The sequence below is a fragment of the Paramormyrops kingsleyae genome, chromosome 20, assembly GCF_048594095.1.
Source record: "Paramormyrops kingsleyae isolate MSU_618 chromosome 20, PKINGS_0.4, whole genome shotgun sequence".
Classification (NCBI taxonomy): Eukaryota; Metazoa; Chordata; class Actinopteri; order Osteoglossiformes; family Mormyridae; genus Paramormyrops; species Paramormyrops kingsleyae.
Genome location: NC_132816.1, coordinates 20,292,668 through 20,313,264, shown reverse-complemented (window position 1 = coordinate 20,313,264; position 20,597 = coordinate 20,292,668). Strand labels below are relative to the sequence as shown.

General features: G+C 46.1%; 1 protein-coding gene across 18 annotated transcripts in view; it reads right to left on the bottom strand.

The window, feature by feature from the left end:
* The window catches only part of LOC111848429 (galanin receptor 2a), a 117,696-nt gene that overhangs the window by 11,551 nt on the left and 85,548 nt on the right, over positions 1 to 20,597 (bottom strand). For 17 of the 18 annotated variants that reach the window (XM_072703496.1, XM_072703492.1, XM_072703498.1 and 14 more), the window contains one exon: positions 120 to 164. The gene's annotated coding sequence lies outside the window, so the exon portion shown is untranslated. Of the gene's footprint in view, positions 1 to 119; positions 165 to 4,049; positions 4,156 to 20,597 lie in introns of those variants that run through there. The other variant, XM_072703500.1, reaches the window with a different exon arrangement.

Genomic DNA, 20,597 nt, shown 5'->3' with positions numbered 1-20,597 from the left:
TCATTTTCCATTACGATGACCTCATGTATTCATTAGATAGTAATTCGGAGCTCCCGGGGTCAACTAGTGTCGTTTATAAGGTCACCATGGTGCGGCTGAACTGGGTCGGACCGACTTACAATACAAATCCTGCTGCATCACTGTTGTTGAATCCTCTAGCGAATCTGGCAAAAAACAAAAAAAAAAAAAATGACTTGTATAAAAAAAAAGAACAACCCGTTAAAGTATCTGGAAAGCAAATAAAAATACACAAACACAAACTCATAACTGTCTGAAAAATAAGCTTGGGAAGACTGCTTCTGATTCAGCTGCGACAGAGTGGAAATAGACACCACACAGCCTAGTGCCTTCTCCAAAGTCTGCTGTGAAACATCACAGACCGAGCTTCTGCAAATCCTCTGGGGTCTTTGATTCGTTCAGAAACACAGCGTTGCCATGTCAGTCTGACCTTGTAACTATTGTTGCATGAGGAGCAATCAGCATAATGTTATGTAGGCGATTAAAATGAAATGACGTAGAGGAATGATTTACTATAGAAATGTGTGGAGCCCATTGCCACCATTGGGTAACCTTACAGCACAGTCAGCAGTGAAGGTCACATGACCTACATTTTACAGGCTGGTTTTACAGGACTGTCTTGACTGGCAGCATCGAAGAGCGGGTTTGACACACCATGACACATTAACCACAAAGTTCGACTGCCTCAGTTGCTGCTGGGCATCAGCAAATTAATATCAACTGGTTTTAATGGCAAATCTGAATGTTTTCATCTGATATTCCTAAGGTATAAATTTAAACACAATTAAAGTGCATAAAAGTGGTTCGTACTCTATGCAGTATAGGCAAAAATATATGTACAGTATGGCTGTCTTATAGATTGTTTATTTGCTATTGTACTGTTTATTTAGCGCAGTTACCCAAGCCGGGCTGACCTGTTTAAGTGGACACATCTGTGCCTTACTAACCAATACATCGGGATTTAAATGAAGCCCAAAGTTCACATTTATTCTTTCCCTCTGGGCCAATTAACTTATAAAGTGGAGCTGTTTGGCCCACCGTCCTCAGCCTTTTTTATAAGTAATGTTTCTAGGAAAGACTTTCTTCTGTAACGACTTAATAAGAAACTAATGGAAATCTTGTTTTAAAGCCCCCTCAATCATTCTTCTCCCCCTGAAAGAATTACCATAAAAAGGAAAAAACTGAAAACGTCCAAAAAATAATGATCTCCACCCTCGCCTCTGCGAGCCCCCCCTCACTCGTAGCCACCGGTGGTGAGAGGTTGACTGAGGAGGAAAATGGCAACGGACGGAACATTGTAAAGGGGCTTTGGGGGGGGGGGGGGTAGTAGTGTGGGGTGTGTATTGAGGGGAAAATTCAATAACTCATAATATCAACCTCTCAACCTTCTCTACCCTCCCGTCCTCCATGACACCAGACATATCCTTCCCTGCTCTGCCTGCCCCCTCAGCAGCCCGTCTGCCCAGTGGTGACCCCTGTGGTGAACCACTCTCTGGTTCTGTTTACAAGGGCCAAAACTTCAACGGCAGACAACAGGCCAATTACCGTGGACCTGCGCTCTCCAGCCTGACAGAAACCTCCGCATGCAAAAGTCACTGGTTCTGCTTAGAGCACTGAGGGGTTTGCCCTCATCCCAGAAGGACACAAGGTTCACTGTGACCCAGCACCAGATAGGCAGTTAGGAAAGATGGTAGGTAAGATGTTTCTAGAATCTGTTATGTCATTTAACCATAAGCAAGACATCTACATCTACATAATGTAATAACATCAGTTTATCTCCCAATCACTTGTCCAGAGGGGGCTTGGAGCCTATCCCAGGAAACACAGCAGATGTATACATGTTAGACAGGGTGCCAGGCCACAGGAGGAAAGCAGAGAACCCAGAGGAAATGTGATGTTAAGATTCGAACCCCCAACCCTGGAGGTGGGAAGCAAAAGTATAGCCTACTCAGCCAGACGTTAAATGAAGATGCAGTTGTGCAATTGTGTTTAATTAGTTACTTTATTTGTTTTACTAACCAATGCAGAGATAAACAGTAAATAAATGTAAAGAAATGGATGGGCTGTGAGACTGGGTTCCAGTGCAATAAGAGGACCGTGTCCTTGGAGACGATGACACAGAAAAGTGCCTCTTCCTTCGGCCACTTCTACGGAGACTGACCTGAACACGACTGGGAAACTATTTACATTTTCAGCCATTAGCAATCAGCCCAATTTTTTTTTCTGCTGCCAGATTTAGTTAAAGAAAACTCTCATTCATGCAGTATTTATAGCTTCTGTTTGGTCTCCAGTTGCTGTCTTTATTATTGTTTCATTATAAATGGAAACAGAAAACCAGCCAAAGAAAACCATACTCCGTATGAAAACCATACTCCGTATGAAAACCATACTCCACAACCCATCTATGTCCGGCACATGCAGCATGGATGCGATGCCATTGGGTGGCGCCACGGCTGATCCAAGATGGCTCCATTGCAAAGTCTGAGTAGGAGCAGCAGTTGCCAAATTCACGCTGCCCAGTCATAGGTGGTGCCACATGCAGACATATGTGCAAACACACACACACACACGGATACCGATGTTTGTATTCATATCTTTGTGGGGACTGTTAATTTCTTTGGGCATAATCCTAATCCCAATATGAGGACCTTAACCCCTATCCAGCCCTAACCTTAACTTCAAGTAACCAAACAAAATACAAGACTTGATGGAAAAATGGTCTCCACAACATCCAAAAAACAGGTTTTTATTACATTGTGGGGGACATTTGGTCCCCACAATGTAATATAAACCTAATCCACACACACACACACACACACACAAAACAATGAGCATCCTGAAAAGCCATGTTCAGTCTGGATCAAGTAAAACTGTCACAATGGTTTAAATACATTTAATAGGTTAGCAGTGGTAGTTAGTCTGGTTTCCTGTAGTATAATTTTGGTCTTTTTGATAGATGTACTGGCTAGTACTCTGCTGGTTGCAAAGCCCATCACAACCACAAGAAGGACCTTCAAACTAGAGTCCATGCTTTCACAGGTAATCTTCTATACATCAATGAATGGGACTGAAGGGACTCAGATGTCAGATGTATGTAAGGAATGTATCTCTAAAGCTTGATGCAAAAATGAAAAAAGAAAAAAAAAACTAAGCTGGTGGAATAAGCCCTAAGACTTTGTTTTTCATTTGCTTTCGGAAGAGTTTGCTTGCTGTGTACCTGCGTCTTGCAAAACGGCTAACATTGCAGAACGAAAACCACGCAAGGTACAGGTGAAATGTGCACCCCCGCTCCCAAAACGTCTCCCTCTCGCCTCATCTGGCACTCCGCCACCCCCCATTCTCGGAGTCTGGGGTACAGAGGGAGTCACATCCAAAGCAGACAGAGTTTCCACCGTTGATGAGGATTGCAGATGGAGGGGGGGGGACAGAGGAAACAGATTAGTATTTATAGAAACATGAGGAATGTGAGCCCCATGGTCTATCACTGCCAGCATAATCTGTTCAAGATTATGGTCCTGTCTTGTAACAGCGGCTTGCTAAGGGCAAAATGAATGGAAAAGAGATGGGCTCGTGACAAAAGCCGAAAGACACCAACAACCTTTTCCTCTTTTAAAGTACAAAGTGGGGATATTGGGGAGAAAGGCTTTTCCAGCAGGCCATGCGCATGTGCACACACAAAGCAGACAAAGGTGCCCTGTCTGTGGGATGGAGGACCACCCAAGAGATGGAAGTCCTTGTTGTTTTGAAGGGTCACATGGGAAGCATATTTGCCTCTGGTCTAAGAAACCCAAGCAGCACCCTCCCAGAGAGGGTCTTCAGGATATTTAAGGTTAGATGTTGAACCAAGGTGGCAAGTCCTCCCTGGTCTTTACACACCCAGAGAAATCCCAGAGTTTCTGCTTCAAACCACCCCCCATCCCCCCACCCCTAAGGGTCTTCTGCAGGTATAATCCCATAGCCACGTTCCTGGATTCAGACCTTCCTGGGCCACTGGGTGCACAATGGAAGAGAAATTTGTTGGGGCTTCTGACCTATCTGATGTTATCTGCTTTAGCCTTTCCTGCCCATCTGGGTGTGCATCCACCACCATGATTTGGAGCCAGCATCAGAAAGGACAGGCCTGGATGAGATGCCACTGTGACACAGGATAAAGAATATTAAGGTGGATTTATATCGCTGAATCACTGCTGATAAGGGCCAGAAATCTCAACATAGTACAGACTGGTGATCACAATCAAGAATGTGAGGTTCTGGAAAACAAATTAGCATTTGATTGGAAGAGGGTGAGTGGAGAACTCACAACGACAATTTTTCTGAAAAAAGATTCAGACGTGGCATTCAAGAGAAATACAGCTAATTGTCTGTGAATAGAACAAAAGTCTCTGTTGATGATGTGCATTAAACCAGGAGAAAGCCATCACACGTAATATCCTGTACATAGAACACATTCAAGCCCTTCAGGGACTGTTTCCTCAAAACCACGTGGGCTCATCCACAAACTTTTGGCTGTATTGACAGGATTAAGGGGGAAAATATTGGTTACTATCTTCCTAAAAGAAGAGTACTGGGATGAGATAACACTCAAATAAAATAGTCCAAAATAGAATGGGTCTTGAAAACTAGTACTGCATTACTTGTTCCTGTTAGTTTAGCAGGACTTTTGATAGTTTATTAGTGCCAGTTAAACCACACAGCCTTAGACCCCTAACATTCAAAGGTGATGATGTATTTGACAGCCATACTGATTTTCTAGAGCCTGTCAGAAAGTGCGTTACTCCTGAAACCGCTATGGGAAACACATGCAACCACCAATCAAGGTTTTTGCATTTGCTGCATGGGGGGGAAGCAAAGGGCCTAGATCATCTGTAACCTTTGTCGCATCTGTACCACACAAGACAGACAGGAAGTGGTTTGAGGGGCCATTTCCTGTTTACCTTTGTGAACCAGCCCTTCAGTTCTGAGAACAGCCAAAAAAAAACAAAATGACCTGACAAGGATTATTATTCCTTCTTGTTCTTTATTTGAAGGGCCTCTCATATAATTTTAATAGGAATAATCAAAAACAAATGTAGACCATATTTTTATAGTATGAAATGATTGTGCTGTAATTTTTAATGATTTCTTTGCTGTGTTTCTCTCCCACCCCGCCTTGCTGGTTTCTCAGAGGCAGAGCTAACCCAGGATGCCAAGAATGGCAGAGACAGGACAGGTTAGTGAGCTAGCCGTTGTGTCTGGGTGCGAGGGCCAGTGCCTTCAGGGGGCAGGGGGTCTGCCAGAGGCTGTAAATACCCCGACCTCTTTAGACTGCACTGCACTGCAGGCATCCCACCATGACACGTTTCCGCATCGTCACTCGCCAGCAGTCCTGCGGTGGCCACCAGTGAATGAGGACAGCAGGCAATGACAGCTTTACTTTTTCCCAGCTACTTACCCCCATGGGTTCTCTGGGAACCTTTTTGCTCGAGTCAGCGCCTGTCCTGTGGGCCAACAGTATTATGGGATGTGAGCATATTTCTGGCCCCTGTGCTGGCGTGCCACGTTATTGCTGCTATAACGATCTACACTGCCTCCAGTGCAAGTTGACGGTTTTGGTTATGATGTCAGTGGTCCATTTCAGTGGACTGTTTCAGATGGAGGGCATTTCAGGTAAATCCAGTGAGATGTACTACAACCCCATCTGTGGGAGGGGGGGCAGTTTCTCATTGAAAGCAAATAATTCGCATCAGTTAAATTCCCCATCATGCCTCACACTCAATTACCAGTTGTCTAAGCTGCCACCTGAAGGTACAGTTTGTCATTTAGCTCTAAGAATAGATTAAAAGAGCCAGAGCAGCGAGGGGATGGTAGAGCGTCTGTGGGCACCGTGAGCGGATGTGGACTGGAGCAGAGGGGGGACGGTAGAGCGTCTGTGGGCACCGTGAGCGGATGTGGACTGGACCTCCTGTGTTTTTGGGCCCCAGGCTACTTTCCTCCTGAGCTCTCTCTCATGCTGGGAAGGTGGGGGAACAGCAGCAGACGGGGGCATGACATCTCTTTCATTTGTGTTTCCTCCACACTGATTTTTTAGCTTTTCCCAACACTAAACAAGTACCTGACACACTAAGTATGTAAGAGGAAATTTGTGAGATAGTGGTAATGAGGTTTGACCAACGGGGGATAGAAGCCGCCAGCTGGGTCCCCTCCGTCTCCCTCCTACCTGCCCCTGAAATGAGCGGCCCAGTCCTACCGGGATCTGCTTCCCGTCATCCTCACAGTCCTGATCTGGAGTCTGCAGACTCCCAGACCTTCTGTGCAAGCCAGGGCCCGGGATCTGAACCCCGTGGAAGTTTGTCTAGGGGCAATTAATTGCTCACTAAATTTGGGTGTCTTAATCCTGTTCCTGGAAAACTAACACATGCACTGTTTTTTGTTCTAGCTGAGTTCCGGGTTAATAAGCTTTGGTTTTTGGATAAATTGCATGATTCTGATCTTGATAAAGCAAATGAATTTAGTCACTGTCATGACTTTTAAATGTGCTAAATTCAATATGTATTATTCATGGAGTACCTGTACTATGTGCCTGAATGAAGTAAACAATGAATGTTATCCATAAAAATACTGTGTAACATCCTTCAGTGTTAGGTACTTTAATAATTAGTTACTTAATGACCTGGTATACAAGTGTTACAGCTGTTTTACATTAATTGTATTTGATTATTCGTGAAACACACACTAAATTGGCATTGAACTTAATTTAATATAAACCACAGCTTATTCCTTGCCATTCATTCAATTAACAGTTCCCCAGGCTCGTGCATTAACATACACTGTGGACTAGCTATTCCTCTCTACCTTTAGATAAACTGTGCTGAATTGAAGTAGGGTATTTCTTGGGAAGACAAGTGAAGAGAAGACAAGTGAAGAGACTGAATTAAAAACTTCTGTTAGAAAGTTCTGATCCTTTGGGATTACCCAAGATCTTTGTTTTGAAGTCATTATCTTGCTTGAAGTTCCAAATGTCTTTGCAGTGTAATCCAGAGGGGACCAGAGATCTTAAACAGCAGACTTCAAGACCGCTGTGCAAATCCAGGTGCTCAAAATGACAATGTACGATGTGACCTTAGGTAAAGTGTGTAAGCTGGAGTAGACACTGAAGGCAACCCAAGATCGTGGAGTTGATTTTCCAGCACAAACATAGAAACAAAAACATGCAGGTGGTGTATCACATTTTAACCAGGTGGATTAAGCAACTGCGAGAGGCCAGGTTGTACTACAAGGTCAACTCCAGTAGGAAAATGATTTTGTAAGCTGAAGGTAGCAAAAATAAATATGGCCGTGCCTCTTACTCTGGCCCTTAGACACAGAGGAGCACCAAAGAAATGGAAACCACCCAGAAAGAAGGCTATCTAATGAGGCCAGAAGGTCACAGATTCAAACTCTTTCCAGCAATGGTCTTCAACTAAATATTTGGGTAAAACACTGAAACATTTTGGTGCATAAAAAAATAAAGTGATTATGTCAAAGTAAAAGTACTGGCCGGGAACTGAGAGGACTATGTTCCATTCCCCTGTCTCCAGTCTGGGATGATGGAAATTTGACTCCATGAGCCAAAAAAGTGCTTGGTTCTCACTGCATTTAACTGGCAGTCAAGGTAAACGAGCAATAGAGCAGTTCAATTCAGGGCGGAACTCGAAGATCCTTCATCACCTCTGGTTGGGTGCACCAGCAAAGCCGAATGGGAACCAGCTCGACCGTGTGCTCACAAACACGGCTCACCGAAGTCTAGAACACAGGCTAACACACGCCTTGTCTGCTCCATTTGCTCATGTACCTGGTGAGAAAACCTCCCACTGGAGGTATCATTTCCATCATCCATTGTGAGCCGTTTCACGTGTCTTACATAGTCCCCTGCGCTAGGGTTCAGTATACATATATGGACCTTATATAACCTTGTAGATAATCAGTTTCAGATAAAATCAGGCTGCTCCAATGTTGAGCCTCTCAGAAGTTAATAACAGCAATCTGGGCCTGTGGGCAGTTTCCTTAAACTTTTTTTCAGATTCAGGGAGCAGTGGAAACAACTCATTAGGAGGTGTGAGCTCCCACCCCCATGTAGATCATGCCTTGCCAGCTGCCCCCCCCCCTCCCCCCAGTGGGAGTGAGACTGCATGGGTCTCAAAGGAGAATGCTTTAATATCCCGAAAGCTTATAGCCTGAAATGCTCAGACATATACACCCAAAGTAACACAGAGAATCAGAGTATTACATTAGCTTCACATGCAATTCACTTTGTTGTTTCTATTTTTGCTGCAGTTAATGGTCATGTAACGTTAAAATGAAAACAGGTTGAACCCACTGTTGGCATGTGTCTGCGTGAGGTCATCATTGATCCGGGAACGGCCTGCCAGCCCTGGGCGCAGAGCAATGGGGGTGATTGGACAATCACTTGTTGTCACAGCTCCCATTGCATTCTGGGAAAAAACAACGAGCCCCATTGTTCCATGCATGTGCCTTCAAACATGATGCCATTTTCTCCGACTGACTTGCAGCCAAGCAAACGACCTGTATTCTCGCACGGATCCTTCATTTTTGCTTTTCTAGGAAGCACTTGTAAGGCTTTTATAAAACATTACAAAGTGTTTTTTCTGGCCTGAGTTTTGAAACTGGCAGGGTCCTCATCTTGGGCAGATGATATTTTGAGACAAAAAAAAAACAGGGGGGTGGGGAGGACGAAAAACGAAGACTGACACGGCAGTCACTAGTTATATCGAAACAATGTCTTGGCAAATGCTTAAAATAAAATTTTGGCCGCTGGTCTACATCACTTCAAAGGCAAGTGTCACTTTAATGCAGCAACAATGGATTATAAATAGGCTCCAGATTCTCTAATTTTGTCATTAACCTACAATTGGTAGCCTATGCAACCGCAGAAATTTCCATAGACATGGGGCCTTTTTTTCAGTCCCTAATGGAATAACTGCCATCGTTAGTGATTCTGAAATATTTAGCAGGGATCATTCAGCAGACCGGGAATGTAATTCTTACCCCCGAAATAGGAGACACACCCTGCCAACACTTCAACCATTACAGCAGAGACACAAAACCCTAAATATTAAATAGTCTTATTGAATGAGATGCGTGTGAGGTTTGACAGTGCGACTCAACGTGATGCTTTTTTTCCTCAAAACAGTTCCCTCAAAGAGCCTAGCATACAATCCAGGGAAAACATTACGAATAGACACAAAATTAGTGATGACATCAACATAGGGTGGGGGGGGGGTTGTCATGCATCTCAGGAGGGAGAGGCAGGTAACTGGTTATCCATATTAATTTGTTCCACCTGTTCAACTTTCCAGGCACTTAGCGTAAATTTGCATGTTCTGCTTTGTTTCACATGAAGCTGCATGGTCACTTACGGAATGAGCTATTCTGTGGGTGCGTTCTCTCTCACGCAGCAACACAGCATAGGCCTTTTTTATTAGAATTCCAGCACAGTTCCTATAAGGGGAATCCGGACAAAGAAAACGGAGGCTTGGTGGCACATTTCCGTGTTTCCTTGGTTCTGTTTATTGTCCCGGGCCTGAGTCTTCCTCATGATGACATACAGGGTTTATTGGGAAGCCAGTGGTACCTTTGGGCAGAAAAATGGGCTTGGCACCAGTGTCAAAATGCAACCAACAAATAAACCTATTTTTCCCTGTATATTGGGATACGACAGTTAGTCAACTTCCTATAACCAGTCATATGTAACCACACAAAGGCCCCAGTCATTCAGTGACTCCTGTGTGGCTTGTACACAGCAAGCCTCCCAGCTGGTCTGCTGGTTCTGGATGAAACAGGCTGCATCCACTCTCTCCCCCCATTCCCTCGGTGTCTGTTGATACAGTTGTCTGCCCAATGGCATGACAACATGCTCCCCAGGGAGAGGGGACTAGTGGCTTGTTGACGGAGTCCCCAACCTTGGCTAACCGCCTATTTTCCCCCTCCAGGTCAAGTGCATCCCTGGTCCTGTCTGTCGAATCTTACCTCCGAAACCCCAGGCTCTAGATTAGATAGATAACTTTATTGTCATTGTCATAAAACAACGAAATTGAAGTGCCTCTTCTGTACAACATTCATCCAAGGTAAATTAATAAATACGTTAAGCCACATAAATTCCTTCTGGCCCCTCCACCTTTGCCCCCACACCCCCCACTATCTTCATTCTTCACAAGTTTTTGTCAAATTTATCTAATGTGGACAAAAGCCTTCTTCTGGCCCCCTTCTGTCCCCTATCTCCCGTCCTCCTGTGTTCTTGTCCCCATCTTCTGTCCTCCCATTTCCCTTCTCCTGTCCTCTTGTCCCCCATCTCCCCTCTTCTGTGCTCTTGTTCCTCCATCTCCACTCAGCTTTTTTCTTATTACCTCATCTCCACTCCACTGTCCTCTTGTCCTCCAACTCCTCTCTCATGTCCTCTTGTCTCCCATCTCCTTACTCCTGTCCTTTTGTCCCCCGATCTCCACTCTCCCGTCCTCATCAGCCATCTCCTCTCTCCTGTCCTCCCATCTCCTCTCTCCTGTCCTCTTTTCCCCCATGTCTTCTTTCCTGTCCTCTTGTCCACCATGTCCTCTTCTATCCACCTGTCCCTACCTCCTCTCTCCTATTCTCTTGTCCCATCTCCACTCCACTGTCCTCTTGTCCTCCATCTCCTCTCTCATGTCCTCTTGTCTCCCATCTCCTTACTCCTGTCCTTTTGTCCCCTGATCTCCACTCTCCCGTCCTCATCAGCCATCTCCTCTCTCCTATCCTCCCATCTCCACTCCTCTGTCCTCTTGTTTCCCATGTCCTTGCTCCTCTCCGTTTGTCCCCTGGTCTCCACTCTCCCATCCTCATCAGCCATCTCCTCTCTCCTATCCTCCCATCTCCTCTCTCCTGCCCTCCCATCTCCTCTCTCCTGTCCTCTTTTCCCCCATGTCTTCTTTCCTGTCCTCTTGTCCACCATGTCCTCTTCTATCCACCTGTCCCTACCTCCTCTCTCCTATTCTCTTGTCCCATCTCCACTCCACTGTCCTCTTGTCCTCCATCTCCTCTCTCATGTCCTCTTGTCTCCCATCTCCTTACTCCTGTCCTTTTGTCCCCCGATCTCCACTCTCCCGTCCTCATCAGCCATCTCCTCTCTCCTGTCCTCCCATCTCCTCTCTCCTGTCCTCTTTTCCCCCATGTCTTCTTTCCTGTCCTCTTGTCCACCATGTCCTCTTCTATCCACCTGTCCCTACCTCCTCTCTCCTATTCTCTTGTCCCATCTCCACTCCTCTGTCCTCTTGTCTCCCATGTCCTTGCTCCTGTCCTTTTGTCCCCTGGTCTCCACTCTCCCGTCCTCATCAGCCATCTCCTCTCTCCTATCCTCCCATCTCCTCTCTCCTATCCTCCCATCTCCTCTCTCCTGTTCTCCTGTCCCAACTCTTCTCGTCTGTCATCTTGACCCCCCATTTCCCATCCTCTTTTTCTCCCATCCCTCCTCTCTTCTGTCCCCCATCTCCCCTGTGCTGTCCTCTTGTCTCCCCATCTCCTCTTTCCTGTCCTCATCAGCATGCCCTAAAGTAGACAGGATGTAACTCTGTTGCTCGGACGTCTAACATTCCCAGCGGTCTGATTTTGGCTCTGTCCAGCCTTTGGTCTGTTTCTTCTGTTGGCCCCCCATCAATGAAATATTTTTTTGGATGGTCACTGTGTCACTCAGGTGGTTTCATCAAGGCAGCCATCCAGTATTTACTTACATATGATTTTTTTTTTACAATGAGGAAAGAAATACGACAGGACCACCCCTGTTTTATTCATGCATCTCTCTCAGATGCGAAAGATACCAATCTGAATGTCCACCCCCACCTCCGACCACCACTCTCGGAAAACATGAATCACCCCATCACTTAAAATCTGGTTTGAAAATCAGATCGAATTCGGAGATGGGTTTTTTGCATGGTTTTGCTGAGGAATTCTGTATATTTCCAGTTAGAAAAGTGATACTTCCTGAACCTTTTCTGTGTTAGTTTATTCAAGGTTATAACTCGACTCAGGCGAGGTGAAAGGGAGGTAAAACATGCAACTGGCTGGCTGTAGATATCCTCAAATCAGCCCGCCGATCTCCAGCCTACTGGAGCACCCTGTCGACAGATAAATGAAGGCAAAAGAAAAAAAGAGAAACCCCAAAGAAACAATCCAGCCTGTGTGGCACACACGTCACATGAGTACATGGAAAGAGCACTGGCACAGCATCAGGGTGGACTGGCAGCAAAAACGTTTTTACAAAATGAAAAAGAAAGAATAACTTTTCTCGATGTGTTCTGACAGGCTGTGCAATAAAACCTAGGCTTTAGTGTCGTGCTTACTGAATTATGATCTCACCATCCCCCCACACACCTGACCCATCAGACTCCTCGCACTGATGTGTCTTCTCACAGACCTCCCAGGGCGGCAGAGAAATTTCTGGAGACAGCAGTGAAGTCCTTCTCCGCCCACAGGTCAGTCACGCAGATGTTTGCATCGACTGTATGTTGTGGAAAGCCAGTTGTTGTGATGTCCTTAAAACTTCATTAATCACAAATATCTGGATTTCAGCAGCAGTGATGAACTGAAGTGTCAGAAAACTGAAGAAAGCTTTACAGTGATGCTTTTACCCACATAGTTCTGTAACATGCACACAGTTCTTCATTTTCACTGGACATGGAGAAGACTGTAAGAGCAGGGACATCCCTGGGAAACCTATGGTGGGAAATTTACTGTGCTCTGTCATTTACTGACTGGGTTAACCCCACAGCAACAACCAAGAAGAGGAAGTGAGTTAAACAATACAGTGGTCCCCATCTACTCTATTGGTTTGAATCTTCATTGCTCCTTGGCCCGTGTGCGTGTCCTTATCCAGCTCTGTAACAAACATGGTTTGAGGTCCAAGTGCAGAAATATAGAAGGTTTACTGGAGCTTAATCTGGGCACATAACTGAAATCAAAAATTTCACAGTCAAAACCCAGGGTCGTAATGGTCGCCCAGAAAATCCAAGGCTTAGAAAGAATAGGTTCAATATCTCACAAAGGACCTGCTTCAGAGTGACTCCTATAGTATATCAACCGTAGTCTATGGGCATGTTTGGAATCCAGGTGAGAGGGGGCCTAGTTTGGTTTTCCTGGTGTGTTTGAGTGTAGCAACAGGGTCTGTCAACTACAGCTAAGTATGATGAGCACATTGTCCCCTATTCTCCATTTAGCTTTATGCAAGACTGCTTTACCCATTCATTCAGCTGGGTATTCATCACTGGGGCAGTTCGGGTTCAGCATCTCGCTTGAAGGTAAATACTATGGACTCACGCCCTCTAATATACCTCATTTACATGGGTATGTTTGGGACCAGTAGCCTAGATTGTGAGCCCAGGAGCCTCCCAGAGGATTTCAGCCTGCTGTGTCGTCTTTCGTCTCCACCAATGCAAGACCAAAACGAAATGCTCTGTCCTGCCAGCTGAACATTCAAGATAGTAGAATATAGTGCCCTAGCCCTGGATGGTTGGGTTAACAGAAGCTTTCCGAAATGTGATTTTCTCAAACTGTTGATGCATTCAATTGATACTTTTGAAAGCATATTTATTTCTGAAAAATAAAAACAATGTGTATTTCTCCATAGATCCTGAGAACATGGCTGTCACAGAAGTAATGTTTCAGTGAAAACTTACACCTTTATATGTATTTCATACATGGTTCATTTTTCCTTAAAAAAATGTAAGCAAATTCCTGATCCACTGACATTCCTGCCTTCTCACTTAGATCCCATAGCTGTCCTGAGACAATGCTCCACTCTGTGGAAAATCACAGAAGATGCAGTGAATTTCCTTGCATTTCTGGGTTCTGGACAAACCACATCCTACTTACTGATGAAGACTTATCTCATCCCTGCTTGAATCTGGCCTTCATTGCAAAAAATAGTACAGTTTAAATGCAGACTAGTATTTCTTTGCTAATTATATTATTTAAAAAAAATTATCTTCCTTTCTGGTACCATTGTTGATCATAAACCAATTTTGTACTGTCTGTGTGGGAATCTGAGGGGCAGATCTTTCCGTAAGGCTTGAAGCTGTCCTGTGTCTGTGTATGGACAGCATGAATCATGTTTTTGACAAGCAGGGTGATTCAATGGAGTAAAATCTCTTCCTTCCAGAATTATTAAAAACAGCATCTTGAAAGAATAAAAAAAAACAACAACAAAATATTTCCTATATTGCTGAGCATTGTCACACTCTACCCCATGTCTAGAAATCACTGGCTTCTGCTGGGAAGAAGAAAAAAAAACAGATGTTCCTCTTGTGTTTTCCATGTGTTTCTTAAAAGTAATTTCATATTTGACTCAAATAGATGTGGATTAATAAATGGTTTGCAGCCCCAGCCTTTTCCTGTTGATAAAAGGCGGTGAGTGGGGGGGGGTGACTAATGTAGGCAGTTTGCATAGCTACGCATGTTATCATACCTACCCCACCCCCTGCCTCCACCCCATTTACCCCCGTCCACCATCCGCTTTGGCACCACCCCTCTGTACAGTGTGTAATCTTAGCATTTTTAACACCACCCTGCTGCACGTGTGTCTGGATCACTGTTCCTGGCTGCACCTTGTTGTTGGAGTGTATTACCATTTTGCTCAATGCCAAGACTGTGTAGACTGTGACCCGGGTTACTTAAGCATTAAGCCGGACCAGCTCTCTTGTATGAGACCTCGACATTCTTTATTAGAATCCAGCCACATTCCGGTCCTGGAATGTTCACTGAGGACTGCCTCTGTGATGCGATGGCGATTGAAATATTTGGTGTGAGTAACATTCCGACAGGCCTGGGACGTTCTGGCATTTAACACGCAGCTTGCCTGAGCTGGCCCACGGGACCAGATTTCGAGCTGCGTCAGGCTAGCACATGGTTGGGTGGTGCAACCACAAATATAGCCTCGCTCCCACGGGGGAGCCAAAGGACAGTGGACTTGGAGAACTTGTAGAGAATTCATAGCTAGTCTTGTAATCCCAGTTGTTCCCCCGGCTGACACCAAATCCTGGTCTTTCTTCTATATCACCCAGTTTCACTCTTACACACAACCTCTGTCACATTCAGGAGGCAGTTCTGTAATCAGCCCTAGGGAGACCTGCATTATGAATAGTGGAATTCTGCTTGAGCAGCACAGCTGGCTTACTGTCCGTAAACCTTTATGAGATATTTCATTTAGACTTAGCAAGAGTAATGGCCGGCCCAGTTTTCCATTCAGCTGCATGACACGCAGTGAAACAGGAAGCCACTGTGAGCATGATATGTGTTAGGGTGCTGTGCCTATGACCGGAAGGTTGCCAGTTTGAATTCCAGGCTTGGGGGATTGACTTCACCGTTGGGTCCTTGAGCAAGGCCCTCAACTCCCAAATGCTCCAGGGAATGCTATAAATACTATCTGGTTAAAAATGTGATGTGTGTTCCATGGTTACCATTGGGGTTACCTTTGGTTGTGTGTTTGGGATTAGGCCCCTACGGGAAATCTTGACATTAGGGGCGGGCGGTAAGATAGTATTATAGCTATTACCGGTGTGATTGTGCGCTACGATATGGATTTGAATAATACCGTTAAGACCGCAAGAAGTCAACAGCCCAAATATACTACAGCCTATTAATAAAAATAAAGCATTTTTTTCCAAGTTTCAGTTGTAATCTGAATAGTTGTTCTAATATATAGTATATGTAATCTGCATTGTGTGAATAATACTCTGATGCCACATCCTGATATCACATTAACAATTGAAAAAAATTTTTTAAACAGATTTTGTTTAATTATACACATTAAACAATAATAACCGGGTTATATATATATGATAAGTAGCAAATTAAAAAGTAAAACACATATTCGCTAAATCAGCATATGTATGCGTTGCTGATTTCATGCAAGGTGCGTGGTAGAAGGCAGGACTGCGCAGTGGTCACGCAGGAAATCTTACAGCAAATCTGCATAATACCATTATAAACCTAACATTTGTGACATCAAAAGCATTGGGGAAATTTGCAAATCCTACAGACTATTTACAGTGCATGGTAATAAAACTGTTACATACATGTAAATGCGCATGCATGTGTGTGCCGTCTTAAACTGAAAATCTCGCTCCAGCCAGCTGACCATAGTTGGTACAGTAACCCTGCGTTTTATCTTCGGCTGAAACGGCTTATCATTCACTTTGCGTTATGAAATGAATATGAGAAAACATTACTTATCTCACTTTTTATATCTTTTCAAAGTAAGACCACCCATACCCAACTGTAATAGCGATTACAGTGTATGTATAAAATATATCTTTAAAGTTTAGCTGTATAAAAGGCCAGGACATGCTACTCCTCCCAAAACTTGGTAAAAAGTAATACTGTAATATAATACTGTCACCGTACAAAAAGTGAAAAATACCATGATAATAATTTTAAGGCATATCGCCCACCCCTACTTGGCATGTTGCATATTATGTATCAAACTTTGATCCGGGATTCTGGACTGGTTCTGGGGCAGCATCAGATCCAGAGCCAAGTCTCTATCTCCCATCCCTAGTCCAACTGACAATGTGTGTGGGTGGACACAAAAGAAGTTGCATTCCTTTCTCTCTTTCAATTTCTTTACAGGTAAATGTTTCCACAGACAGAACACAGTTGTAAATGAGAGAGAAATGGGTTTTGTGTAATTAGCTGACTATCTGTCATTAGCTTTTCCACAGAAAATAAATAACACCACTGCAAGTGTCCAGAATGAACCCCCTGACTTCATGGAAAGGTGATTCCAGGGTAGACAGTGAGTTTCGTCTGACCAATGGTTCGGGTTGGGGAACATGCACTGGTACAGCATATTACCATGCCCACCACATGAGGAAACACCTCAGGATCCCAGCTGGTGACCCCCCCATGCCAATGCGTGGTCCGGTCACGCCCTCTGGAAGTGCCCATCTATCTGCCGCAGCTAGGTTTAGATCCCATAGTACCAAAGGAGTCCAATCTTTGTGTCAGGTCATTGGATAACTGGTAGACATCTAAATAACCACTGATGCTGTGTGTCAGCCTGGCAAAGTTGAGCCCTGCCATGTCAGTTTGGAGAATCAGGATACAATCAGGAAATAACCACAGACCAACCAGGAAGGTATATCAACTGATCAAACTGTTTGGAAGTCCTGCTCTCCATCCACCTCCTGCCTTTCTAGTCCTGGGGGTGATGACAGGGCGGTACTGGGCACAGAAGGTACTGGAAAGCAGAAACTGCCTAACTGCTTTGTGCCTCGTGTAAGAATTTCCTTTTTTTGACACCCAATCTTCGGAATGCTCTCTCACTCGGAGATGAGGTCATGTTTCTCAGGATTGGCATCACCGGTCGAGACAATGAGTTTGGGCAGTAAATCGAACAGGAACCAGCGAATGGTAGGTCCAGAGCCAGCCTGAAGCCTCGCCCCCGTTTCCTCATGAGCTCCTGGTGTTACGGTCAGTCTCCACCTTCATCTTCCTGCACCTGATAGTCATCTCACATTATTGGAAAATTCACAGATTTTCACAAGACAATTAAGTCATGTTACTCACTGCCGGCAATTCAAAACAAGCCTGTGCTTCAATTCCCTTACTTCAGAAATGCCTGATGCTATATATAGTGTGCCCTGCTTTCTGTTTTTTTTTTTTCATGGCATAAATGCCAGTGAATGTGCCATACCACACCAAGACTTGTCAGGCAGAGATCCACTGTCCTCATACTGTACATCTCAGCCCTCCAGCTCCCCTGAGGGGGGCACTTAGATCCACTCAGGCCCTTCCCATGCTTGCTTGTGTCACGCCCAGCTCGTCTGATCCTCCTGTGTGCCACGCCCCCTCATTTACCTCATGTGAAACCCCAATTGTAACCAGCTGTTTCCGGTTTTGGTTGTTTAATCCTGTGTATTTAAGTCCAAGTCTGAGTCTGTAACCCCAGATCCGTCATTAATGTTAGTTCGTCACTGCCCTGTGCTTCCCTGGTTTCCCCGTAATAAGCCCCATTTATCGATAATCCGTCTACCTGCTCCTACTTTCCCGGACGCTGCCTGCTGAATATCGGGCGGAACCCCTCCCAATCCGGGATCCGGCAGGGCTCACCCGGGATATCACCGCTGCTTCGCTTCGGCAAGCACTCAAAACCCGCACCGCCGACAGAAGACAGAGCTGCCTCCTCTAGCAGCGTACCGCTTCCAGGTGGCACACCTGGCTAATAGGGGGGCCAGAGCCTGAGGCTCCTGCTGCAGCCCCGCCCGTGCCTGACGCTCCGGCCCCGGCTCAGCCTGCACCTGAGGTCCCGGCTCCGCCTCCGCTCCACCTTCGCCTGAAGCTCCTGCCCCTACTCCAGCTCCACCCGAGGTCACGGCTCCGCCTCCTTTGATGGAGGGAGAAGAGGACCTAGAATGGGACCCCTCGGGCATCTCCCTGATAGCCCCACTGGACCCCCTCTAGGGGACTGACCTCTCCACCTTCGCCCCAGCGCGGTCGATCCCGGCCAGGTCCCTGCCTGTCGGTGTCCCGAAAGAGGAGGGGACACCAATGCAGGGTTCGGGTCCCGCCCACCCTGCCCCCTGGCTCGCCTTGGCTGGGGCTCAGGGGGTGCCTGCGGGTCCATTAGCTCCTGCTCGACGGTCGCCTGCAGGTCCCCCTCTGACGCCTCGTTGGTCGCCTGCAGATCCCCCTCCTCTGGCTCGTCGGTCGGCTGCGCCTTTGCCGGCTTTGGCTGCGCTGTCGCCCGCCGCGGCTCCACCTCCCTCCTCGCCTGCGTTTTGACTCCACTCCGATTTCCTCCTCACCTCCCCTGGTGCCCCCTCCGACTTCCTCCTCGACTCCTTCACCTGACCGTCGGCCTGTCTCCTTGCCCCCTTCGTGGTCCCCTCCTGCTCCTGCCCTTCCGGCTGCCGCCCGTCGCCCACTGTGGTTCCCTCGGGCTCCCCATTGTCCCCCAACCTTTCCAGTCTGGCCTCCCATGGTTGCTCCTTGTTCCTCTGTGCCTCCCATGTTTGCTCCTCGTCCCTCTGTCCCTCCTGTCTCAGCTCCTCGTCCCCCTGTGGTTCCTCCGTTCACTCCCAGTCCTTTTTTTCCTCCCTTTGGTGTTTCTCTTGTGTCTCCCTTCCTGGTCTGACTATCAGTGTTTGCCGTCTTGTGTCAGGTGTTGTCTTGGCTTTTGCCCTTGTGTGTGTTTTGTGTTTCTGTTCCGTTCCCTGTACTCCGGTGATGTTCTTGGTCTTGTTTTCCAGGTCCCGTGTCCCCGGTCTCGTCTCGTCCATCGCCTCCCCTGAGGCATGCCTGGAGTGCACGTCTTTGGGGAGGGGGGGGGGTTCTGTCATGCCCGCCTCGTCCGATCCTCCTATGTGCCAAGCCCCCTCATTTACCTCATGTGAAACCCTGATTGTAACCAGCTGTTTCCTTTTTTTGCATGTTTAATCCTGTGTATTTAAGTCCACATCTGAGTCTTTAACCCCAGATCCATCATTAATTTTAGTTCGTCACTGCCCTGTGCTTCCCTGGATTCCCCGTAACAAACCCCGTTTTCTAATAATCCGTGTACCTGCTCCTGCTTTCCCGGAAATGATCGCAATAGCTTGGATGCAGTTACAAGACTGGGAAACACTGAGTTCACAGACATTCACCCTTGAGTCCTCTTTGAGGTCTCCAGGGTTGTCCTTCATGGTGTTGAATGGAAAAGGTACCAAAATCTACCTACACCAGCCCTTAATATCAACTGAATTGCCAGGAATTATTCAAAAATGCCATTCAACAAAAATTACAAGAAAGAACGAAAAAGTAGAAGGCCAAACAGTGGACGGTTACTGCCGGCGGCCGTCCCCTCGCTTGGACCTACCTGGCCATGACATCATGGAATGTCCCTTGTTTAGGCAGCTGGACTTTCGCATGGGCCTCATAAATTCGTTTTGTTATGGAACAACAAAAGCCATAGCCATGGAAATGAGCAAAAAAGGAGGAGGGAAACGTTATTAAACATAGGCCAGTCTTAAAATGAAGAAGAACACACCATGCCTGAGACGGCAACTTTTGGGGGATGGTGAAGGGGTGATGCGATGGGAGTGAGGAGCAGAGAAACTGGAGGAGGAGCATTATCCCACCTCCCTGTGAGCTAACCTCTAACAGGGACAGTTATGTTACTATTATCATTTTCCTAATATTTAGTGAATGCCTAATTATTACTGTGGACCCGATACCTGAATGAAAACTTCATGGGCAACAAGTACATATATGGGGGCGAGGCCACAGTGGTACTGGCCCCAGTTGAAAGCTCACTGGGCCCCAGAGTGTCCTCTCCCCTGTCAACCACCAATTAAAAATACATTATTGGCTAATAATAAAGTTGCCCCCTGAATAAAATCGTCCCTGATGTGCAATTAAAATGTGAGAGGGGACTTTGTCACAGGTCAGTTTCAGTGAAGTGTCCTACCAGGGACAAAAGCACACTGGACCACTGCTACACCACATTAAAGGACTTTGACCACGCTGTCCCCCGCGCTGCTTTGGGACTCTCTGACCAATGTATGATACATCTTCTCACTACTTACATGCAGAACTGGTGATCA